The sequence below is a fragment of the Triticum dicoccoides genome, chromosome 7A, assembly GCF_002162155.2.
Source record: "Triticum dicoccoides isolate Atlit2015 ecotype Zavitan chromosome 7A, WEW_v2.0, whole genome shotgun sequence".
NCBI lineage: Eukaryota > Viridiplantae > Streptophyta > Magnoliopsida > Poales > Poaceae > Triticum > Triticum dicoccoides.
The window spans coordinates 686011120-686019879 of NC_041392.1; positions in this window are offsets into that span (position 1 = coordinate 686011120).

Consider the following 8760-nt stretch of genomic DNA (forward strand, 5'->3'; position numbering starts at 1 on the left):
TTTGTGTCACAAACCGGTACTATAGGTCAGACCCCTTTAGTACCGGTTCATGGCACAAACCGGTACTAAAGGTTTGCCCTTTAGTACCGGCTTGTGACACGAACCGGTACTAAAGGTGATCGTGGGGCCCCGGCCTGACGCCAGCCTGCCATCACCCCTTTAGTACCGGTTCGTGGCACGAACCGGTACTAAAGGTTCAACACGAACCGGCATTAATGCATAGCCGTTCGAACCGGCACTAATGGTACCATTAGTACCGGGCTAAAATCAAACCGGCACTAATGTGTCTCACATTAGGTCCTTTTTATACTAGTGACGAAACCCTATTTCCACCGCCGCAACCTTCTTTACTCAAGAGATCCCATCTTGGGGCCTTTTCCGGAGCTCCGCTGGAGGGGGCATTGATCACGGAGGGCCTCTACGTCAACTCCATGGCCCCTCTGATGATGTGTGAGTAGTTTACCTCAGACCTTCGGGTCCATAGCTAGTAGCTAGATGGCTTCTTCTCTCTCTTTGGATCTCAATACAAAGTTCTCCTCGATTCTCTTGGAGATCTATTCGATGTAATCTTCATTTGCGGTGTGTTTGTTGAGATCCGATGAATTGTGGGTTTATGATCTAGATTATCTATGAACAATATTTGAATCTTCTCTGAATTCTTTATGTATGATTGGTTTATCTTTGCAAATCTCTTTGAATTATCTGTTTGGTTTGGCCTACTAGATTGATCTTGCGGTGCTTAGCTTTGGGTTCAATCTTGCGGTGCTCGATCGCAGTGACAAAAAGGGAAACGACACGTATTGTATTGTTGCCATCCAGGATAAAAAGATGGGGTTTACATCATATTGCATGAGTTTATCCCTCTACATCATGTCATCTTGCTTAAGGCGTTACTCTGTTCTTATGAACTTAATACTCTAGATGCATGCTGGATAGCGGTCGATGTGTGGAGTAATAGTAGTAGATGCTGGCAGGAGTCGGTCTACTTGTCGCGGACGTGATGCCTATATACATGATCATACCTAGATATTTTGATAATTATTCGCTTTTCTATCAATTGCTCGACAGTAATTTGTTCACCCACCGAAATACTTATGCTATCTTGAGAGAAGCCACTAGTGAAACATATCGCCCCCGGGTCTATTTTCCATCATACAAGTTTCCAATCTACTTTATTTTTCTATCTTTTACTTTCAATCTATATCATAAAAATACCAAAAATACTTATCTTATTATTATCATCTCTATCAGATCTCACTCTTGCAAGTAGCTGTGAAGGGATTGGCAGCCCCTTTATCGCGTTGGTTGCGAGGTTCTTATTTGTTTGTGTAGGTACGAGGTGACTCGCACGTGGTCTCCTACTAGATTGATACCTTGGTTCTCAAAAACTGAGGGAAATACTTACGTTGCTTTACTGCACCACCCTTTCCTATTCAAGGGAAAACCAACGCAGTGCTCAAGAGGTAGCAGCCGCCTCGCCTGGCCTCGACACGCGTCCGAGCTGATGAGGCATCGTGGTGCCATGTTGGCTGGCTGCTGAGCTGGCGCGGTGGTGGCGCCTTCATGAAGGGTCGCATTCCGCCACGCAGGTGCTTGCTGAGTCGGTGTAGAGACCGCCCGTCGCCACGCGGGTGCCTGCCCAGCTGGTTGAGCCAGCAGCTGCTTGGGGACGGTGGTGGAGTCTTGTCTGGCACGGGCCTGGCAGTGGCCCTGCTGATGCCCTTGGCAAGGGACTTTCCGGGGGCCCGACAAGGGTCTTGCCATGGCGTTGCAGTCATCCCTGGCGAGGGTCTTGCCGGGGGTCTTGTGGATTTCCTCGGCTAGGATCCCGCCGAGGGTTGCCGCATTCTGGTCCTCATCTGATCTCACATGTTTATAGTCCTGACAAAGATTCGCATGCCACCACAGAGGCGCCTCCCGAGCCTTGGTCCCAATGTAGTTGGTTGGGTTGGAGCCCGTGGGCTCAAGGGTGGCTCACTCCGGGGTTGCGGAGGCTGCCTCGGCAAGGATCTTGCCGAGGGAGTCCACCTCGACCTCTTGCTCTCCCGCGCTTCTGGTCTGGGCATTGCCTTGGTTGCCTCGTGTTTCGGCTTCTCTCTGGCTTCCCTCCTCTGCCCTACTAAGTGTCGCCATGGCGCGCGGCTCTGACTGCCCGTGCACAAGTAAAGGGGTTAAAAGAAGAGCCCCTACTTTTATACACCGACAATTTTCAAATGTTTCAGACTTGTGTTTCATCAATTAGATATGGCCATATCTGCTTTAATCATCTATGAAGGTGAGAAAATAATGATACCTGCCACGAGCCTCTATATTCATCGGACCACATACATCAGTATGTATGATTTCCAACAAATCTGTTGCTCGCTCCATTGTTCCGGAGAACGGCGTTTTAGTCATCTTGCCCATGAGGCATGGTTCGCAAGTACCAAGTGATTCAAAATCAAGTGATTCCAAAAGTCCATCAGAATGGAGTTTCTTCATGCGCTTTACTCATATAAATAAACAACAATTATTCTCAGATTTAAATGAGTATCCGTCTCGCATCAAACAAGATCTAGATATAATGTTCATGCTCAACGCTGGCACCAAATAACAATTATTTAGGTCTAAAACTAATCACGAAGGTAGATGTAGAGGTAGCGTGCCAACTGCGATCACATCGACTTTGGAACCATTTCCCAAGCGCATCGTCACCTCGTCCTTAGCCAATCTTCGCCTAATCCGTAGTCCCTATTTCGAGTTGCAGATATGCAACGGAACCAGTATCAAATACCCAGGTGCTACTGCGAGCATTAGTAAGGTACACATCAATAACATGTATATAAGATATACCTTTGTTCACCCTAACATCCTTCTTATCCGCCAAATACTTGGGGTAGTTCCGCTTCCGGTGACCAGTCCCTTTGCAGTAGAAGCACTCAGTCTCAGGCTTAGGTCCATACTTCGGCTTCTTCACTTGAGCAGCAACTTGCTTGCCGTTCTTCTTGAAGTTCCCCTTCTTCCCTTTACCCTTTTTCTTGAAACTGGTGGTCTTGTTGACCATTAACACTTGATGCTCCTTCTTGATTTCTACCTCCGCAGCCTTTAGCATCGCGAAGAGCTCGGGAGTAGTCTTATCCATCCCTTGCATATTATAGTTCATCACGAAGCTCTTGTAGCCTGGTGGCAATGATTGAACAATTCTGTCAATGACACTATCATCCGGAAGATTAACTCCAAGTTGTATCAAGTGATTGTAGTACCCAGACATTCTGAGTATATGTTCACTGACATAACTATTCTCCTCCATTTTGCAGCTGTAGAACTTATTGGAGACCTCTTATCTCTCAATCCGGGCATTTTCTTGAAATATTAAGTTCAACTCCTGGGACATCTAATATGCTCCATGACGTTCAAAACGTCGTTGAAGTCCCGGTTCTAAGCTATAAAGCATGGCACGCTGAACTATCGAGTAGTCATCAACACGCGACTGCTAGGCATTCACAATGTCTGCAGTTGTCGGCACGAGTGGTATACCTAGCGGTGCTTCCAGGATGTAATTCTTATGTACAGCAATGAGGATAATCCTCAAGTTACGGACCCAGTCCGTGTAATTGCTATCATCATGTTTCAACTTTGCTTTCTCAAGGAACACATTAAAATTCAACGAAACAATAACACGGGCCATCTATCTACAACAACATATACATACAAAATACAATCAGGTACTAAGTTCATCATAAATTAAAGTTCAATTAATCAAATTACTTAAGAACTCCCACTTAGACAGACATCCCTCTAATCATGTAAGTGATCACGTGATCCATATCAACTAAAGCATGTCTGATCATCACGTGAGATGGAGTAGTTTTCAATGGTGAACATCACTATGTTGATCATATCTACTATATGATTCACGCTCGACCTTTCGGTCTCCATTGTTCCGACGCCATATCTCCGTATGCTAGGCTCGTCAAGTTTAACTTGAGTATTCTGCGTGTGCAAAACTAGCTTGCACCCGTTGTATGTGAACATAGAACTTATCACTCCCGATCATCGCCTGGTGTCTCGGCATGATGAACTTTCGCAACGGTGAATAATCAGGGAGAACACTTATACCTTGAAATTTAGTGAGAGATCATCTTATAATGCTACCATCGATCTAAGCAAGATAAGATGCATAAAGGATAAACATCACATGCAATCAATATAAGTGATATGATACGGCCATCATCATCTTGTGCCTTTGATCACCATCTCCAAAACACCATCATGATCACCATCGTCACCGGCTTGACACCTTGATCTCCATCGAAGCATCATTGTCGTCTCGCCAAGTATTGCTTCTACGACTATTGCTACCAGTTAGTGATAATAAAGCAATTACATGGCGATTGCATTTCATACAATAAAGCGACAACCATATGGCTCGTGCCAGTTGCCGATAACTATGTTACGAAACATGATCATCTCATACAATAAAATTTAGCATCATATCTTGACCTTATCACATCACAACATGCCCTCCAAAAACAAGTTAGACATCCTCGACTTTGTTGTTGCAAGTTATACGTGGCCGCTACGGGCTGATCAAGAACCGTTCTTACCTACGCATCAAAAACCACAACGTGGTATAGTGATTGCTTTTTGATCTTCAGAAAGAACCATGTTCATTGAATCTGATTCAACTAAAGGTGGAGAAACAGACACCCACTAGCCACCTGTGTGCGAAGCACGTCGGTAGAACTAGTCTCGCGTAAGCGTACGCGTAATGTCGGTCTGGGCCGCTTGATCCAACAATGCCGATGTATCAAGAATCAACTAGTGACGGCAAGCAATATGTATATACCCACGCCCACAACACCTTTGTGTTCTACTCGTGCATATAACATCTACGCATAAACCTGGCTCGGATGCCACTGTTGGGGAACGTAGTAATTTCAAAAAATTCCAACGCACACGCAAGATCAATGTGATGTATAGCAACGAGTGGGGAGAGTGTCATCCACGTACCCTCGTAGACCGTAAGCGGAAGCGTTATGACAACGCGGTTGATGTAGTTCTATGTCTTCACGATCGACCGATCCTAGTACCGAACGTACGGCACCTCTGCAATCTGCACACATTCAGCTCGGTGACGTCCCACGAACTCAGGATCTAGTAGAGCTTCAAAGGAGAGTTCCGTCAGCACGATGGCGAGATGACGGTGTTGATGAAGCTACCGACGCAGGGCTTCGCCTAAGAACCCCTATGATATGACCGAGGTGGATTATGGTCGAGGGGGGCACCGCACACGGCTAAAAGATCAATGATCAACTTGTGTGTCCATGGGGTGCCCCTTGCCCCCGTATATAAAGGAGCAAGGGGGGAGGCCGGCCGGCCCTAGAAGGGCGCGCCAAGAGGAGGAGTCCTCCTCCTAGTGGGAGTAGGACTCCCCTTTCCTAGTCCCACAAGGAGGGGGAAGGAAGGAGTGGAAGAGGGGAAGGCAAGGGGGGCACCCCCCTTCCTTGTCCTATTCGGAATCAAGGGGAGGGGGCGTGCGGCCTGCCCTGGCCGGCCCCTCTCTCTCCACTATGGCCCATCAAGGCCCATTAGCCCAGGGGGTTCCGGTAACCCCTCCGGCACTCTGGTTTTCACCGAGATCACCCAAAACCCTTGTGGTGTCCGAATGTAGCCGTCCAATATATCAATTATGTCTCGACCATTTCAAGACTCCTCGTCATGTCCGTGATCACATCCGGGACTCCAAACTACCTTAAACACATAAACTCATAATATCGATCGTCATCGAACGTTAAGCGTGCGGACCCTACGAGTTTGAGAACTATGTAGACATGACCAAGACTCATCTCTGGTCAATAGCCAATAGCGGAACCTGGTCATATTGGTTCCTACATATTGTACGAAGATCTTTATCGCTCAAACCGCATAACAACATACGTTGTTCCCTTTGTCATCGGTATGTTACTTGTCCGAGATTCGATCATCAGTATCTCAATACCTAGTTCAAAATCTCATTACTGGCAAGTCTGTTTACTCGTTCTATAATACATCATCCCACAACTAACTCATTAGTTGCATTGCTTGCAAGGCTTATAGTGATGTGCATTACCGAGAGGGCCTAGAGATACCTCTCCAACAATCGGAGTGACAAATCCTAATCTTGATCTATGCCAACTCAACAAGTACCATCGGCGACACCTGTAGAGCACTTTTATAATCACCCAGTTATTTGTGACGTTTGGTAGCACACAAAGTGTTCCTTCGGTATTCGGGAGTTGCATAATCTCATAGTCATAGGAACATGTATAAGTCATGAAGAAAGCAATGGCAATATACTAAACGATCAAATGCTAAGCTAACAGAATGGGTCAAGTTAATCACATCATTCTCTAATGATGTGATCCCGTTAATCAAATGACAACTCATGTATATGGTTAGGAAACTTAACCATCTTTGATTCAACGAGCTAGTCAAGTAGAGGCATACTAGTGACACTTTGTTTGTCTATGTATTCACACATGTACTAAGTTTCCAGTTAATACCATTCTAGCATGAATAATAAACATTTATCATGATATAAGGAAATATAAATAACAACTTTAGTATTGCCTCTAGGGCATACTTCCTTCACTCGGATGCGCCAGAGGAGGCAAAGGAGACGACAGAGTGCCGGCCTCACGCGCCGGAGCAACTGGAGAAGGAGGTGGAGTGCCCTGATCACTCACTGGAGGAGGAGGAGGATGCGGCGGAGTGCCCTTACTCGCCGGAGGAGGAGGAGGAGGCGGAGGCATCCAGTTCGGAAGCTTGATATGCTCCTTCCACCATAGAAATGGAGTCTTTAGAGCAAGACCCAGCCGAGTCCCCCTTCACCTTTAGGGTGGTCAAGCTCGAGCTCCTCAAATCCCTTCGTTACTTCATCCACCATCACAACACCATAGCCATGTGGAATCAGACGGCAGTGAAAAGTTCCGTCGGGTTGAGGAGGTGCAAGAGAGCCGACAGCCGCGTTGACTTTGAGGTTCAGCAATTGCATCATAAGCTAGAAATGTTGATCCTCTATGATAGCATCCGCCGGGTAGCTAGGAGCTATGAAGTCAGGCTGCTAAACGAGCTCGGTGGAAGCCACGCTACTTCTCCCTTGAGATTGCGGGGTAGCTTCTTGGGTAGCTCCGGCAGCTTGCTGGCTCTCTATTCCTCTAGCTTTTCTACCCTTGCATTCAGCCTCTACATTTCCCTCTGCTCCAGTTTCCTCTTCATCTCTCAGGTTTTGTAACAGCCTGCGCCGGGAAACCAAACCTTCCACGTAATGGAGCCTGGCGTGCCTCGTGTCCGTCCAGGGTGCTCAGGATTCCCGAGGGCCTCCGTCAGCTTGTCATTCTCTCTGTCAGGAATGAACGTCCCTTGCTGCGCTGCAGCGATACACTTCTGAAGCTTCTTGACGGGTGTTGCAAGTTGCTCGTTCGTCCATACGCACTTCCCTATTTCAGGGTCCAAGGTTCCCCCAACCCTGAAGAACCAAGTCCTTGAATGGTCTGGACAGTTCAATGTCTCTCATTCGACCCCTTCAGCAAGTAGGTCATTCTCAGCTTTGTCCCACAACGGCCGGGCTTTGAGGTAGCCACCTGACCCCGTGCGATGGTGATACTTCTTCTACGTAACATTGTTCTTGTTTGTGTCTGACATCTTCTTACTCCTGTCTGATGTCTTGTAGGCCACAAATACGGGCCAGTGATCTCTTATCTTCTCAAATCGGTCGGTGAATTCTGGAGTCTTCCCTTTGTCGACATACGTTGATTTCAACTCATTCTTCCACCTCCTAAATAGATATGCTATCTTCTTAAGAGCACACGCCTTGACCAATGGCTCTATAACTGGCTTATCTGGATCCTCCTCTGGCGGTAGGGTGAAATTTGCCTTCAGCGAGGTCCAAAGATCATCTTTCTGTCTATCGTTGATCATGTCTTCAGTGACGGTCACCGGAGCCATCATCACGGTCTCCTTCTTCCACTGGCATTCGGTCATCAGAGCCATCATGATCATGTCCTTCCTCCTCCATTGTTCAATCATCGGAGCCTTCACCGTCTCCTTCCAGACTTCGGTAATGAGACCGTTGTCGGTGTCAAAACCGGCGGATCTCGGGTAGGGGGTCCCGAACTGTGCGTCTAAGGCGGATGGTAACAGGAGGCAGGGGACACAATGTTTTACCTAGGTTTGGGCCCTCTCGATGGAGGTAATACCCTACTTCCTGCTTGATTGATCTTGATGATATGAGTATTACAAGAGTTGATCTACCACGAGATCGTAGAGGTTAAACCCTGGAAGCTAGCCTATGATTATGGTCGTTGTTGTCCTACGGACTAAACCCTCCGGTTTATATACACACCGGAGGGGCCTAGGGTTACACAGAGTCGGTTACAAGGGAGGAGATCTACATATCCGAATTGCCAAGCTTGCCTTCCACGCAAAGGAGAGTCCCACCCGGACACGGGACGAAGTCTTCAATCTTGTATCTTCATAGTCCAAAAGTCCGGCCAAAGGATATAGTCCGGCTATCCGAGGACCCCCTAATACAGGACTCCCTCAGTAGCCCCTGAACCAGGCTTCAATGACGATGAGTCCGGCGCGCAGATTGTCTCTGGCATTGCAAGGCGGGTTCCTTCTCCGAATACTCCATAGAAGATTTTGAACACAAGGATCGTGTCCGGCTCTGCAAAACAAATTCCACATACCACCGTAGAGAGTATAATATTTCGACAAATCTAATCTGCTGACACCTTT